This window comes from Meriones unguiculatus, chromosome 9 (assembly GCF_030254825.1).
Source record: "Meriones unguiculatus strain TT.TT164.6M chromosome 9, Bangor_MerUng_6.1, whole genome shotgun sequence".
NCBI lineage: Eukaryota > Metazoa > Chordata > Mammalia > Rodentia > Muridae > Meriones > Meriones unguiculatus.
The window spans coordinates 76,520,842-76,538,739 of record NC_083357.1 but is presented as its reverse complement, the minus strand read 5'-3'; the positions used below and the strand labels follow the sequence as shown (position 1 = coordinate 76,538,739).

Below are 17,898 nucleotides of genomic sequence, written 5' to 3'. Positions count from 1 at the left end.
GCTTACTGGGAGAAAACAGTCAGGGAGCCTTCCAAAGGACAATGCAACCCCAGGACTAAATAAATCACTTCTGGCCTTGAGTAATAAAGAACTTTGCACTTGGAAGAGGAAATTAGAGAAACCAGCCTATTCTAATACTCCAGTTAAATAATTCCTCACCTGCTTGCTAGCACTGGGCCCACCTTCCATGCAGAACCTTTTCTATTGGGCCTTTTCCTTGGTTCATCTTATTAACTGGAGTGTGGGTCTCAGAGAAAACCTGACTGTCATTAATTGCCCTCCCCTGTCACCTGAAAAGACAAGTGCTGATCTGCATTCTCCTGGAAAGACAATGAATCACAGCCACAGAACTGGTGCGGGTGTGCCTTGAGAGCTGCCACCTCCTTCTCTTCTCATTTGCACCTATTTCTGAGGTGCCAAGCTAGGGCCAGAGAACTGGTACTCTTGATAATAGCAAGAGGCCTTTTGCAGACCTGGATTGGCTTCTGGAGTGTTCTACGGGTAAATAATTAGTGCTTCTCTCCAGTAATCTATGTTCCAAAGCTTCACACACCAGAAACAACAAAGACGTGGTCCTATTCTGCAAGGAGAAGCCTGGAGAGATCAGCACCCAGGATCCATGGATTTCTGCGTCTGACACAGGGCACGTATGCCAGCACCATGGACAGCGTCAATGGCTTGGCTCCCCTATCCTGGAATGTCTCAGCTGACAGCTTCTTTGTACAGGTAAAGTATTGTTCCCAGCAAAAAACGGAAGCTTGTTTCCTAGCCAAGTGTGTGATCCAATTTTGCAGCCACTAGCACCTGTGCTATCTTTGCAACCTTGCTTCCTTCTCTTTCAATGTGCTAAATTGAGATACAAATGCAGCTAAACCGGATTCAGATTCTTTTTACAAGCTATACACTTCAAAAGGAAAAGGAGGGGGGAAAAAAGAAATACTATTTATTCTACCACTGCTCAGTGTAACCACCACCATACCATCTCTCCACAGGTCCCAAATGAAAAATTTTGAGGGCTATTGAACACACCGCAAGTTTTCAGAGCAGATCGGTGAAAAGTTACTTAGCACAGTTGTCTCTGTAATTGTGACACATTAGAGAAGGGTGTGATGTTCTGGGGCCTTCAGCCTTGCACTTGCCTGTGTGGTGGGATAGCCGGGGGTTAGGATTCTGCACCACAAACCATTAACAGCAGCAGGGAGATGGCTGTCTGACAGTCACAACCCCAGCTGGGTTCTGTAACTTAATCCTATTTGGTTTAATGGATTTACTTCCTGAATCAGATGGTCACAAATAGAAAGGGGATAAAACTGGTACCCCAGCAATGCCTTTGAACTGACCTGGTGTGCCTATCGAGTAGGCTGTCTTCCTCCTGAGTATATGTGTATCACCGAGGTGCTTCACTACAGGGTGTGAAATTCCTCCAGGGTCCTCAGCCCCAGCGCAACTAGAGTTTCCTCTCTGCCACCTTCATTACCACTTGTGTTCCTTACTATCATGATCCAATCCATCAAAGCCTCGGCATAAAAGGGACTGAAGGAGTTTTAACAAATACCTTTTTTAAATTCAGCTACATGTATATAGCCTCGTACTTTTTAAATTTGCTCGCTGACAAAATAACACAACATTAACATAACCCGACTTTGGCTGTGGGCTGAAAGATAATTAGTGATCAGCTTGTCACTGCCCTTTTCTTCATAGCAGCCCTGTGAAGCACCTGTGGTTGTTACATCCATTGTGCAGATAGCCAGCTGAGGCAGACAAATAAAATTATTAAGTAAGAGTTAAGGATTGTCACACTGTATATATTACTATAATACCATAATGGTGGACAGAGGAGGACTGGAAATTCCCTATAGATTATCAAAACTCAGATTGTAGAATTGGAAAGACATGGGTTAAGATCCCAGATTCATCATTTGCTAGCTGTGAAACCTCACATCATTTTCCTAATGTGTCCGGGATTTAAGACGATTGGTTTTAGAACTGAATATGGAAAACTGTATGACAGACTTAGTAAAAAGTGGAACTTTGACCTCAAAAATCTTCCCCTTTTTTTCTCTGCTCACCCATCCCGGTTACGTATCTCATAAGCCACATAGCAGCTGTCGAATTGCTTGTGGCAATTTGATATCATTCTTCTGGCAGTTTTAGATTTGATTATGACAAAATACATAAATTAGGTATTTAGGTCAATATTCTTCCAATCATTCCTACCCAGAAAGGATACCAAGTGAGGTCTCATATTGGCAACACACAAAGATTGCCTGTTTGTAAATAGAAGTTATTTATGAAGAAAGCCTTAGATAACCAGAACCATATAATAAAATAACTTAACTACAAATTATTCTCCCTCAGTCTAGAAAATTAGGAAACAATAATATATTTTTTTTGCTTTTATTCATATAATTTTGTGGTTTTAGTCTTTGACAGTCTCACATGCATAATAAACTGAGCTTTAGGTTCTTTCTAATGTACCCCAATATCATTTTTAACCATCCCCCTCTGAAATTCTTCTTCTCAACAATGCCCCTCCCACTTTATGTTTTTAAACTCACTGAGGCCATTTTTGACTTTTGCCATGAGCTGGAGTTTATTTACTAAAACAGGAGCAATGTCTCGGTGTCAACCATGAACTACCACAGTCCTTCTGTGAAAATGGTACCTCATGAGCCCCTACCCAGTGCATGATGGGACGGTGATGGGGCCAAGCTTGCACAGGTCTTATGGAGGAAACCCCAGCTGCAGTGAGCTCATGAGTGGAGTGGCTGCAGCATATGGAGCAAACAGTGCTTCGCTGGACTCCTCCATCTGTGGCCCTCACATTGCTTTTCCCCGCTTTGTCATATGTTCTCTGAGTCTTCAAATGGGTGACACAGATGTTCCTCTCATGGCTAAACTCTCCAGTCACCTGATCTCCACATTATTACCAGTTGTGGGGCTCCATATTAAACACTGACCACTGCCAAAAGATGAAGGTTTAGAGCAACACTGTCTATGTGTTTAAGCTAAAGTACCCAGAAGGCAGGTTGAGACGTATCCATTTAGCAAAACAACAGTAATCAATTCTCTCCTACACATCTACTTTCCAGGCATCGGCTCCTGGCCAGGGTCACATGATAGGGCATGGTTTTTCCTGCTCCTGAAACAAGCACAAATCTAATCATGAAGAGGTTAATTACTCCCCCACACCCCACATAATATCCGTGCCACTATTTTTACCAATGGGCACATCTTGCCAGACACGCCATTATTGTGACTCCTGAAGCCCCAAACTGGATAGGACCATTTGCGAGTTTTTCTCTTCCAGTACTTTGATGATCACTGCTTGGCATCATGAAAGCTAGACAGCAGGGAAGAAACTTCAAGCTCAGATCCAGCCTGATTTCTCAATGTCCTGCAACAAAAGTAATCTTCAGTAAAGGGTCTCGTGATCTAGAGGAATACCTCTTAAAATAGAATTACCTAGCCAAGTAATGAGCCTATATCACTGGATATATTCAAGCAATTCTAGACAGCCAGCTGTGAGAATCATCGTAGAGGGGATTAATGGAGGGGCTGAGGAGTTCATGAGATTGGTGATTTTCAAACTGCTTTTAGCAGCAGAACATAAAAAAGGCAATAGCAGAGCCACACAAGGTGAAGAGAGGTGGGACACTCAGGTCTCTCTACGAGGCCCTAAGGAATCCTTGTGAAGTCTTAGGTCTCCACAAAACTGTTTATTGAAAACCAACTGGCTATACCATCTTTTTTTTTGCTTTTTAAAATTATTTTCTGAAATTATAATATATTCATATAGTTTCTCCTCTTTTGTCCCTCTAAGCCACCCCCTTTCTCTCTTAAATTCACGACCTCTATTTTGTTAGTTATTTTTATTTTTGAATTTTTATTTTCTTTTTATATTTATTTTGCATTCCAAGGGTGCCCCTTCCTCCTCTCTACCCAGGCCCCCCCTTCCCTTTTTCTTCCTCCTTCTCCTCTCCCTTTCCCCCAGAAAAGGAGAACTCCCCTTATCAACCTTCCTGAGCACATCAAGTCACATCAGGACTGAGCATATCTGCATCCCCTGAGTCCAGGCAAGGAAGCCCCATCAGGGGGAAGTGATCCAAAGCAAGCAATAGAGTCCATGTTTGAAACACCCCCATCTTCACCAGGCAACCCGTATGAAGACCAAGTAGCTCACTGGCTGCATGTGTGCAGGAAGCGTAGGTCCAGATCATGAATGCTCCTTGGTTGATGTCTCAGTCTCTGAAAGTCCCCATGAGACTGGCTTAGTTGTCCCTGTTGTTATTCTTGTGAGGTGCCTGTCCCCTCCAGGCATAAAGACTGAAGTGACCACCTCCTAGCCAGGTAGGACTAGTGGAAGTAGGGGCACAACAACCCATCGACAAAACCTGTGATCCAAAACTTACCCTGCCTACAAGGAGTGCAGGGAACAAAGATGGAGGGAAAGTCCAGCCAATAATTGTCAGTTATTTTTACAAACATGTATAAATAAATAAATACATTCTTCTCACTCCATATAATGTTATGCCTGCGTGTGTGTTCAGAGAAGACCACTTGGTCTTGGGCAGCCAATAGATGCATTGTTCCTTCATTTCCCTGGAAGACCATTTCTCCTGCTCTCGGCAATCCTTAGTTGCCTGTAGTTCTTTGTGTAGGGGTGATGCTCCTCAGCTCTCCCCTGTCTATGTTAACGTGTCTATCAGTGTCAGCTCACGTTCAGGCAGTCATGTTGGTGAGACTTTATGGTTGCTACTATACAGTGTTTGACAGGATAAGTTCAGAGAAATATACCCTGTGATTCACAGTGATATGTATTTGGTATTTGGAAACCTAAATAAGCTGAGTCAGAACTGATTGCACTGTAGCCACACTGGTTATCTTGGAAGCAAGAGGGAATTTTTCTGACAGGCTGGGGAATGGCGTTGAAGAGAGAACGTGACGAGGGCTACCATACTGTAACTTCTCCACAGGGGTGGGGGAGCAGTCAGTTTCTAAGAACTACTGCTTCAGTTCAAGCAACTACAGCTTTTACATTCAGAGGCCTACATAGTTTAAAAAGTTGAAGAATGGAAGGTAAAGGCCATTTTTTGGCAATAAACGTCTACAGCTAAATTTTGTCGTGTGTACTCCGTAGGAAAGTGATGGCCTAGAGTCTGGCTGCTCATAGCACTGGACAATAAGAAAGTAAAAGAGAAAAAGTGGTAAGAGTTCTAGCAGGATAATCCAATCCATGGAAACTCATGCATCAGGTTTATGTTTGTACAACTACCAACAGATAAAGTAAGATTCTTCAGCCCTTATAAATTAGCCCTTTCTTATACGAGGAGCCACCATCCCTCCCAAGCCAGGAAACACTGTGAATTGTGGAGTTCCAAGTCCCCAACTTAAAGTACATAATCGAGTGAGTTTAAGTCAAAATAAATGTAACAGTGCAACATGCAATGGATATGGATATATGTATATATCAGAAGCTTGTGGGGAAAACAGCCAAACATATAAAGTAATTATTCTGCGTTGAGCTTTTTTAAGAAATTATTCTCAAGAAATCTCAGCCCAAAACTGGGTCACACAAAGAGTAGCTGCCATAACAATTCACTTCTGAACCCTGTAGACTCCATCACAGCTGTGACAGCAAAAGGAATGAGTCCCAGATGAAAGCTGCACATGGATGCACTTGATTAGTAGCACTTTGCCAGGCAAAGAGCCCCAGCTGCAAGGAAGCCTGGGAAATGTGATTATTAGGACAATCACATCTTCCTTAAGACAAGAAGACAGTTCTAGAAGAAGGGATAGAGTGGACACAGAACAAGCTAATCCTTGGAGTCCTTAACTGAAATAAAACAAAGTAAAAAAGTGAAGAAGACTGAATGCAGTTCTCTTAGCCACATTTACATGAAGGTTCCACTTGTCAGTTAGTGACAAGGGTTGAGAATTAAGACAAGGTCAGGTGAGTGATTATATACAGCTTGTTATTGCTCAAATTTCGATCATAAACTAAGTATTTTTTCTATAGCATGCAGGCATCTTAGTTCTTATCTAATTCCTCTCCTATGATTACGGGATTCCTAATTGACAGTGTCCTACCAGACAGAGGCATGATGGTGAATTTGACAAGAAAGGGCCTTTGGAATCAGAAAGTCCATGATCTAAGTCACAGCTTTAGCACTTAGAAGAAGCCTTCTGGAATCTGGATTTTCTCTTCTGTTAAAATGAAAGTGCTTCTGCTAAGCATGCCAGGTCATTGTGATTGCTGAGTAGGATCGTGTCAATTGTTTAGACACTGTTCAGAAAGAGCAAATTGTCAATAATAGATTGTTTCTCTCTATTGTTGCCATTGGCAGTCAATGAGGACTCCTAAGTAGTTGTATAGAAGTTTTGTGGCTGCATGTAAGTCAGACTAATAATCAGCATTCCTGGGGAAATGATATCTCAATTAAACCTCTCCCCAGGTGAGTGCATACCTAGTTGAAAAACAATCCCCTTGTCCAAGGTGAATGCCTGAAGGTAGTTTAAGATACTTAGACAACAGAAGATTACTTGCAACCTTTTTTAAAATAATATTCAAAGGAATATTTGTGTGAGGAATTCAAGTGTAAACTACTGGCAATCATATGCTTTGCAAACACAAGTCCATAGATTTTATGTCTAGTGTAAGTAATAATAATAATAATAGTAATAGATAACAAAATGACCTTATTAAAATTTAGTGGTAATTCAAACAAAAGCTTTAGTCCCCAGGTAAACAAATAAGCACACAGCAGGACAAAGTAGAAGTTTGGGAGGTTGTACTGTGAACTTGAACTCATGCAAGATCAAAGGAGAAAAAGAAAAGAAAAGGTTAAGGCAAGTCAACAGTGCACACCTGAATCCTGAGATGGGAAGACAGAGAGGAAGAGGACAGGGTAGACAGCAGCGCAGACAACGGTACAGTCCCGACATACGTTGGCCCACAGGAAAGCCAGAGTAGCGATTTCTTGTTCGAAGGCTATTTCCTGTTTAGTGTGGCTAGCCTTTGGCAAAATTAAAAACTTGCTGTCCCTCCCTCAGTTGAGGGTCACCTACGAAGCTGGTCCCACTTTTACAAGTTGGGGTGGATTCTTTCGGCACTGATACTGGACCGTTGACCACGTCTCTAGCTGCTGAAGGTCATCTTTTTGGAAGGGTGATCCAAGTAGCCCACCTCCATGATAGATAACTAAGGAGCAACTGAGAACTGCTCAGCACCCTTTAGACAAACACTAACATTTCAAGCTCTGCCACATAAGAACTGAAGATTGAGAATAGCTGCTTCTTTTCCTATCTAATAAATATTAACTTTACTCTGTCCAAGAACTGACTATGACATTATTATGGCATATATTTGACTCTAATATGTGGAGTCAAGGCAAGCTGTGTGTGTGTGTGTGTGTGTGTGTGTGTGTGTGTGTGTGTGTGCATATATGACATGGAAGCAGAAGGATGGAAACCAGCAAGAGGAGAAAGTAGAAAGGGTAATAGAAAGTGAGTACAATGGTAATAAGTATGAAAATGTCGTGATGAAAGCCATTATTCTGTACACTGACTGAAATTTGATAACAAATTATGAATAGCTCTTGCTCTTGCAAAGCTTACATTTTGTAATGAAAAAGCAGAAAAGCAAGAGAAAAGTTATGAGACGTGATGTGGTAAGCAGGGCTCACCACCCACATCCTGGCAAGTGTGTTCAATTACGTAACTTTAAATTGGGCGAGGAAGCCTTCTGGAAGAGGGGATTATCCATTCAAAGATATCAACATGCTTATTCTTGGAGAGGCTTGTTTGAAGCATAAGTAACAGCTAGCATAAATTCCCAAAATGAGAATAAACATAAATGGGAATCTAAAGATTATGAATTCAAGAAGACAGAGGAGCAGAAATTAAAACCAAATACAGCATCTAGAATATTGGCTTCAATAACAAGGAAGATAATGGCTCCATGGGCTTATCACTTGGAGCAGAAAAAGTTCCCTATCAATTAGCTAAGGAAGATATTTTTAATACAAAAAATAATATAATAAGTATTTTGAGTGAGAGACACATTTGGAGCATTCCAATGTGCTCCAGATCCCCTTTTCTTCATGCTCCTTTTTATAAGACTTCCAGGTGAATGAAAGAAGCCATAACATAACAAAAAAAGCCACAAGAGAAGTTGTTGATGAGGGAAGACTGGCACATCCGAGTCACAGCATCTCCAAGAAGCTCTGATTGAAAAAGAAAAAAAAAAGGTGGAGGGTCTGGAGTAAGGGAGTCAGGTCAAGTGTGTACAGACAGACAGGCTAGATGGGGAGAAAAACACTGCTTGTAATTGCTGCGAGAATGGGTTTGGAGCGGACTTTTGAAATGTGGAAGCCCCACAGACATGAAAGCCAGGGAAATCTATCTTGGTGGCTGCTGTAGCTGGTTTAAAGTTGTTCATAACTAAGTCAATCCAGCTAATAACAGCACTTCCCTTTTCAATGGCAACCGCCCAGAATTCTTTTCAATCCTTTCCCAAGATGTAAGTTTCTTAACCCCCGTGTGCTCGGGTTCCCCATCACAGAGGATTATAAATTCTGATCCCCTTACAATTTGGAACTTCAGTGGAGTATTCCCAGTTGTCACCCCTTTAACCCAGCAAAGATTTTATGCCTTTCAGATTAACTTTGGTAATAAATCTGATTTCAAAGAACATTGAACCCAAGCACCTGCTAATGTATTTCAGTGCTTTTACTAATAGCTTTAGAGAACTTATTAATTTATATTTCACTGTATATTAAGATATCCTCCTCCAATTCACCTGCCTCATTGTGAGAACATTTTTCATATTTCAGATCAGGACACCAAACACTAGAACTAAATGGATGGTATCATTTTAAATATTATGCAGATACCCACGCAGGTCAGGTATTTTAATATTTTCTCATCTCTAATTTATTTCTGTACTTGTTCAGTGTGGCTTCTCATGTGTCCTTTTAAGTACCTTCTTAGTTTTAATGACATTTTAGAAAATTATTTGAGTATGTTCTGTATGAAGTTTTTGGTATAATAGGAAAAGGCCATAAGGTAATGAAGTAAAAGCTATTCTTCTATGCTATTTCTAACATTATGAGGCCCATAACTCTGCCATTAGTATTTTTACTCACCTCAGACACACCAGTTAACTCCCATGGAAAATGAGACTGTTGATGTCCATCTCATCAGCCACCACTCAACTCTCCCAAGACAAGTTTAATTCCCCATCTCTTTCATGTTCCTCAACATCTACCACATCTGACCTGTCTCTAGTTTCTCGATACCATGTTTTCAGTCCCATTCCCATCACTTTCTCCATAATGATCTCTCTCCAGCTCACTCCTCTGCCATCTTTCATATTTTATCCTTCATCCTAGTGCCAGCTTCAGCTCTTTTTTAGCCTTCCCAGCATAACTATCTGCTTCTAAAATCTCTCTCCTAGACTTAAACTTGATAGTACAATTTACCAGCCAGCCATCAAGTGAGCCCCCAGGGGCTTCTCTGATCCTGGGAAGTCAGGAGTCAGATGCCAAAAAATTCCTTGGTCTGACAACAGGAGACTTTCAAAACTTACTAACTGAACCAAAGTTGAGAATCATACGTACAAAGGACAAGACAGAGAACCTTTGACAAACTGTCAATTTTTCTAGACATTTGGGGTTTTACTTAATTGACAAAAGTGAAAGGAAGAAAATGGTGCATTGGTATCAGGACTTCTGCAATAGTGGAGGAAATAAACCCAGAGGAAACAGAAAAAAGCAAGCATTGGATAACTCTGAAGCTATTGAGTTTGGGAAGTGAGTTGAAGGGTATCCAGAAAAGTCAGCAAGATTCTAATGTAAGAAATGCAACTTCATGGCTCTATCTTTCTCTTGGTGTACATATGAATTCCTGTTCTTCCATCTTCTCTTTATACACCTTCCCCACCTCTACACAGAGAGAGAGACAGACAGACAGACAGACAGACACACACACACAGAGAGGAGAACACAACTTAACTATATTGCCCTATTCTCACTGACAGATCATGAGACAGACTTAGCGCTTAGAGAGTAATAGGTGGACACCAGCCAAATTCCCCGGCACAGACCGTGGGTGCTCTTACGGAGCACATAGTCAGCAGTAACAAGCTCAAAGGATCTCAGCGAAAATACCAGATCAGACAAACAGGAGCAACTCATCCTGAGTCACAGCTTGAGGGAAAGCGGGGCTCCAGATATTCCTACAAGAGACATAGGCAAAAGCTTCTGTGGAGGCTTGGCTAATATAGAACATCCTTAGTACTAACATAACCTCGTTACACTCATCAGGCATGAGAATGTCTCATGCCAACATCACCTATATGTTTTATTGTGAATAATAACCTGTGTTTCAGGTCCTTAAAACCCTGCTTCCACAGTTCTAGGGTCTTGTCCCTTTTTATTCCTTCTCTGAGTGGGTTTGTGCTCTTCAACTCTCAAGACCTACTTCTACTGTTAACTTCTCCATTAAGTTTTCATTCTCACCTTTACACTTCCAAATCCTGGCTGTGGGGTGTGTGTGGTGTGTGTGTATGTGGTGTGTATATGTGTGTTTGTGTGTGCCTGTGTGTGTGGTGTGTTTGTGTGTGTGTTTGTGCCTATGGTGTGTGTATGTGTGTGTATGTGTGTATGTTTGTGCCTGCTTGTGGGGTGTGTGTGTGTGTGTGTGTGTGTGTGGTCCTTCACTAGGGTGAAAGGCACTGGATAGATTTTATTATATGCAGAGAGGGAAAAGTGAGGCTTGGCCATCTGACCCTTCTGGTCTTCTATCCTCCTAAACACAGACGAGGTCAGGCTCTTTTCCTCTTGGTTTTTATGCTCTCTGTAGGATTACTCTGATGTGTACACTGAGAATTCTAGTCTTTCATTTTGGATCTGCCTGTAAGCATCCAAAACTGCTAATTAAAAGGGGAAGGGATGAAAACAACCCAAGTGAAAACGGAAGGTGAATAGGTGATTGACATGCAGTGGATATATACAATTTCACGTTAAAAAGAAAGGAAAGTCTATCGTACGCTGTAATGTGGGTGAATGTTGAAACAGTTTTACCATGTGAAACAAACCAGTCACGAAAAGCATACTGTTCGGTTTGCATATGACGTATCTGGTGTAGCCAGCCTCACTGGGGCAGAGTGAAGGAAGGAGACAAAGGAGCCGGGTAGTGTCTCAGTCTTAGCTTTGCCAGATAAAGGGTTCTGGTAGTGGTCGTGATAATGCACTTGGCACTACTAAAAAACACGCTTAAGAATAACTACAACAATAAATTTAAAACAAAACCATATGTATCAATTACCAAAAAACAAAGAGAGAGAGAGAGAGAGAGAGAGAGAGAGAGAGAGAGAGAGAGAGAGAGAGAGAGAGTTCAGGAATAAAACCTAACTCTTAAATTCCAGACCTTGTCAAGGTAGAGGTAAGGAAGTAAGGCATCAAAACGCCAAACCTCTGCTGTGGTCTATTGTCTACCAAAGCCTGTTATGAGGGAATACACCACCTTTATTCTTTTCTGTATGGTTCTGAGTGAAGGCAGTAACTGTCAGCACGGCACCGTCATACTCACCAGGAGGGGAGGCCTGCAATAGTCTCATGACAGACTCACCTCTCTCTACCCTCCATCCTCAGCCTCCTGGGGATAACATGTGTCCCTGGGATCTGGGGCTTTATAGCACTCTGTTGAGCTAAGGGTAAGTGTGTTTCTGCGGGAGAAGGCTTGCATCTCAGCAAAGGCTGGCGCAAAGAAGTCCTCAGGGAAGGGACTCAGTGTTACCCCAGTGTGCTTTATTCTCATAAGTAAGAACTGGTCATTTTGCACCATGTGCTCAGTATGTTTTCCTTTCTTTTCTCTTAAACACAACTGATTCACAAAGAGCATTTGCTTCTCTTTCTTTCAGTAATTAACTAGGCTGTATCACGAGCAGGCCACTTAACCTCTCTGGATCTCTGTTTCTCCGAGCCAGATGAGATGGGGGGGATACAATGGCACCTGCTTTTCCTCCAAACCATAAAATCATGATTTTATGCTGAATTATAGTGTTTTCACTCCTTTCTCACCACCTCCTCACCCCTTACCAACATGCACAATACAATTTTATATACTTTTCCTCCTTTCAATATTTGAAAATTTCAAGTAAATTATGTCATTAAATGAGATCTTTCTGCATTATGAAGGCTATGTTTTTAAAAATCCAACACATACTTTCTCCTCTAATACAACTATATATTTTGCTTCAATTTAAATGGTAAAGAAAAAAAACACGAAATTATCTCCTTGCTCTGCTCCCCTTATTCAACAGTCACCAACCATTTCATTACTCAGGAAAGTTCCTTCAAGAAAACTGAAGAGCATGATAAGATGAAATGTTTTCTTCCTGAATTCTCCTTAAGCTTGAAAGGAAATAAATTGCACAAAGACAGCCTTTCAACTTATGGCAGTTTCTGTTTTGAACATCTTGCAACAGAAAAAAAAAAACCACATTAAAACTAAAACTCTCTAGAAAAGAATAAAAGCAGTCTGCTTCTTAGTATAGGGTCTAGTGGGAAGCAAGATGGGAACAGATGAGTTTAGTCAAGATTTCTTACCTTTTTCCTGTTTTAAGAAAAAAATACACATCCTTTGGGACTAGGTTCTACAGTTCTGCATTTTCAAAGGTTATGTTTTCTGTAATAGTTGTCGTCTGTGGCAAAGAAAAGTTTCCTTGATGACAATTATACTTATCTGTGAGTATAAGGACGGGTGAGATACAGTGTTATTCAGAAGCTATGCCCATTAAGGCTCACTAGCATGACTACCCAAATGTGAGCTGAAAAATGGACATGCCAAAGTGCATGGGGGGAAGAGACTGCAATGCCTCAACCCTACACACACAACTCTAGGCAAATGAGAAAAACTGCAAGTGGGAGAGGTCATTTCCTCCAGGGAAGAGCACACCAACTGGTTGTCCAGTACCAAATGGTCAATCATGAAAGCATACATACAAGTAACAGCATATAGACTGTTATATTTAGGAATCTATATATATATATATATATATATATATATATATATATATATGGTTATATGCAATAACCACTAATGAAAAAAAAAGAAGTCATGAAATTGAATGAGAAGAGAGAGGATAAAATGTGAGGGCTTGAAGGGATTAAAGGGAAGGAAGAAATGATTTAATAAAATAAAGCAGATGGCAAGTGCGGAGTTGGCGTTCATCTTCTGCATACAGGAACAGCCCAATCTGCTACCCCTGGCTGTTCCTCTAATGATTGGCCGAGCAGCCTTCCCCATGGGTCAAGACACTGCTCTAAATGACCAGGTAGTTGTTCTGGTTGACTGGCGACCATGCCACACATGGTCATTAAATGCCGTATTACTGCCCTTTGTGTTACTAAACAGCAGAAAGTCTTTAGTTTCTGACTTGCTTACTCATCCAAACAATAGAGTGATACACAATGAGAAAGAAAACAGAAGAGAAAAAGGTGGGAGGGACATGAAGTTGGTGGTGGGCGGATGGTTCACTTTCATCACACTTGGAGCATGGGAAGCACAACTGCGTATGAAGTTCTCACTTCCCACACATGAATTACAGAAATCAAATTTTGTTTTGTTTCATTTTGTGTTGTTGAGACGAGGCTTTCTGTGCAGCTCAGACAGGTCTGGACTCCCCTTTGTCGTTCAGACTGACCTTGAACTCAAGATCTTCTTCCTTCAGCCTCCTGAGTACCCACGTTATAGGTGTTTGCCATTGCAGCCAGCTCTAAGTTACATTTCTTTTAGATAAAACGTCGATGATATGGTTATCTAAACAAGAATTCAAGAATGGCAACACCAGATGACATCCTGGAGGGGATGGGGAACTCTCACAAGACTCTGCCCCTAGATGGAGAGCTTCAGACAGTTAAAGACTGCCGACCGAGGGGGAATTAGTATTCCCAGGTATGTATCCCCTAATTGCTTAGCCAATGCCATGTGGTTGGTCCTAAAAATATACACATATGAGCAACACTGAATGGAACCATCAGGTTGTATTTATATACTATTTGTATATATTCTATATATTTATAGCTTCATATAGATAGATCTTTAGGATATATATATATGAATATATATTAGAACACACAAGTGTGTGTGTGTGTGTGTGTGTGTGTGTTTCTGAGTATGCTATAGGAAGAGTTGGAGGAAGAAGGAAGCAAATGCTACTGCAATTCCTCAGGAGTTATAATTTCTCCTCAGTTTGTAGAGCTGAAAACTAGAAAAAAAAATAATTACACACATACACACCCCAACTCAAATACACTGGTAATACTAGCATATTGCAAATGTAATAGATATTTCCATTCAAGTGGGTGAGGCTGGGGCGTGAGAGGGGCACACAGGGATAGGAGTCACATAGAAGTCACTGACCCAAGCAGTCCTGAATTCCTTTCTTCAGCTCTTATTTTTACTCTCTGAAACATCATCTCGTCTCTCTTGGAGACCAACTTTAAACCTCACTTACCACAAGAAACAGTCTGTCTGCATATGCAGTTAAGTAGAAACCTCAGCCTGATTCTAGCCCATAAATGATCAGGAAGGTGAAGGCTTCTTCCTGTAGAATCTTTCTGGTCCCACTCAGTCCGAGCTTCTGATGTTCTGGGGATTCAATTCTCTCAGAGAGTTTGTGCGTTTCTGAGGAATAGTAGTGGGCTCAGTCCATCTGTTAAAGCTTTAATTCTCTTTGAAATGGTTTCTAGTTTGTCACATGTTGAGGAATAGCGCTCTTAATATTTTTTAGAAAATAAAAGGCCAAAAGTATTTGTAAGGTACTTTAGATGGAGAAGTAGACAGGAGCTCCCAATTGTCAGCCAAGAGACCATGTCCGATTAATACCCACTCCCTAAGAAAAACTGCTTCCAGTATATCAAGTTACAGCAAGACTAAGTACAGTCTCTTCTATTGCAGCTAGACTAGGCAGCCCAGTAGGAGGAAAGGGTCCCAAAAGCAAGCAACAGAGTCAGAGATAACCCCTGCTCCCACTGTTAGGAGTCCTACATGAAGACCAAGCTTCACAATATGTGTGGAGGCCTAGGTCAGTCCCATGCAGGCTCCCTGGTTGGTGGTTCAGTTTCTATGGGTCCCTGTGGGCCCAGGTTTGTTGATTCTGTGGGGTTTCTGGTAGTGTCCTTACTCCTTCTGGCTCCTACAATCCTTTCTCCTCCTCTTCCACAGGACTCCCTAAGCTCTGCCTAATGTTTGGCTGAGTCTCTGCATCTATTCCCATCAGTTGCTTAGCTCCCATCTGAAAGTATAGCAGAAGACCATGAGCAGTGCCAGGACTCCATCTCATGGCATGGGTCTCAAGATGGACCAGTCAATGGTTGGCCGCTCCCTCAGTCTCTGCACCATCTTTACTCTAGCACATCTTCTAGGTTGAAGTGTTTTGGCTGGGGTTGGTATCCCAATCCCTTGATAGGAAGTCTTGCCTGGTTTCAGGATATGGCCAGTTCAGGCTCTATATCCCCCCCTTGCTAGGGTCACCCTCAGAGACTCCTGGGAGTTTCCATTGTCCTAGCTTTCTAGCTTCTCCCAGAGATGCTCCCATTCCAGTTGTGTCTCCCAGTACTCTTCCCTTTCTTCCTCCCCCAACCGGATTCTTCCTGTTCCCGTGCCTATTTTCACTCCATCCAGTCTCCTCCCCACAGTGTCTATTCTGTCCACCTACAATGTCTATTCTGTTTCCAAAGGGGCATTTCTCTTTCCTTTCCCCCTCTATCCTTTCTCTTCTTCCGCTCAGTTCCTTCCTTCTTGCACCCCTCTCTTTTTCCCTTCTCTTGCTCTCCTTCCTTAACCCTCTCTCTTCATAGAAACCTATTGTCTAAGATCTTAGAGGTTTGTTCCACAAGACTTTATTCTCTTCTGACACAGTAGTCTCAGAGCAGTTGTTCTTCATATTAGTCAGCTTCCTAGGGTGTTTGATAAGAGTGAATGAGCTGGAAAGCAAGGCAAGCAGTGAGGTTTCTAGTGCATGGACCTCAGAAGTCACTCTGCATCCAAGCTGGTAGACTTTATTGCTGGAATGTAAAACACATGAGTACCTTAGACCAAAGGAGAAGGGTTGATAAGGGCATAAAAATTAAGAAGCATGAAGCATGGGGTGGAAATCTTTGGAAACTAGCACAATGAAACTATTAAAAAAAAACTCTGGAAAGCAGTCAAGGAAAACGGAACATAGTACTTTCAACAGAATGACAATAGGACTCATGTTGACTTTTCAAAAGCAAAATAATGACAGTCAGAAAATGAAGGAATGGAGTCTTAAATGGCAAAAGAAATACCTTGCAATCTAAAAACATATACCCAAAGTAACAGCTTATAGCAATGAAAAAATAGAAAAATGCTTCACAACAGCTGCCCCCAAGAAATAAAATTCCTCAAATCACATCTTTAAAAAGTCAGTTCAAGACTTCTAATAAAATAAATATTTAGCATTAATCAAAACCCACAGAAATGATACAATTGAAATTAAGATGCTCGCGGAACCCGAGTCTTTTCCAGCAGTAAAAAACAAGGAAATCATGAAATTTGCAGGAAAATGGTGGGATCTGGAAAAGATCATCCTGAGTGAGCTATCCCAGAAGCAGAAAGATGCACACGGTATATACTCACTCATATAGACATATAATATAGGATAAGCCTACTAAAATCTGTACACCTAAGAAACTAATCAAGAGGGAGGACTCTTGCTAAAATGCTCAATTCCTATCCAGAAAGGCAAAGAGGCTGGACATAAGAAGAAGGAGAAAAGAGGAAACAAGTCAGGAGCCTGACACAGAGGACCTCTGAAAATCTCTGCCCTGCCGACTATCAATGTAGATACTGAGACTTATGGGCAACCTTTGGGCAGAATGCAGGGAATCTTAGGAAAGAAGTGGGAAATAGTAAGATCTGGAGAGGACAAGAACTCCATAAGGAGAGCAACAGAACCAAAAAAAAATCTGAGCACAGGGGTCTTTCCTGAGACTGCTATTCCAACCAAGGACTATGCATGGAGATAACCTAAGACCCCTGCACAGATGTAGCCCATGGCAGTTCAGTATCCAAGTGGGTTCCATTGTAATAGGAACAGAGACTGTCTCTGACATGAACTGATTGGCCTGCTCTTTAATTTCCTCCCCCTCAGGAGGAAGCAGCATTACCAGGCCACAGAAGAAGACAATGCAGCCACTCCTGATGAGACCTAATTGACTAGGATCAGAAGGAAGGAAAAGAAGTCCTCCCCTATCAGTGGACTTGGGGAGGGGCATGCATGCAGAGGGTGGAGGAAGGGAGGGATTGGGATGGGAGGAGGGAGGGAACCACGGGGGGGATACAAAGTGAGTAAAGTGTAATTAATAAAGAAAAATAAAAAAATTAAAAACAGAAGTTAAGATGCTAATATGTTTACAAAACTCACTGGATGTTTCTAGGAAAATGAAGAGTCAAAAATAGGTAGATGGGGCTAGAGATACAGGTCCATGACAGAGTACTTATCTATTTTCCCTTAGGTCCTGGGTTCAATCCCCAACACTGCCATAAAGAAGCAGTCAGAGTCATCAAAAAAGAGCAAAGCTAGGATCTTAGTTTGTTATATTGCTACTTATTATTGAATCAGTATAGTAATTATGCTGTAAGAGAAAAACTAACTTATGTAGCAGAATAGAGGCCTCAGGAAAACATACACAGAGAGAGAGAGAGAGAGACAGAGAGAGAGTTCAGTGGAGTAAGCTTTATCTTTTCAATAAATTACATAATATCTGTTAGATGTCCACATGGTGGGGAAAGTGTAACTTGAGTGAGTCTCATTGTGTAAGGGATATATCCTCCCAATATTCATATGACAAAGGCCTAGCCCGCCCC

General features: G+C 41.5%; 1 long non-coding RNA gene across 1 annotated transcript; it reads left to right on the top strand.

Moving 5' to 3' along the window:
• The first annotated feature begins 304 nt into the window (after positions 1-304).
• On the top strand, positions 305-17,362 carry LOC132656518 (uncharacterized). The gene is made up of 3 exons (XR_009594276.1): positions 305-726; positions 13,801-13,959; positions 17,183-17,362. It is a non-coding gene; the product is annotated as an uncharacterized LOC132656518 (long non-coding RNA).
• The last annotated feature ends 536 nt before the right edge of the window (positions 17,363-17,898 follow it).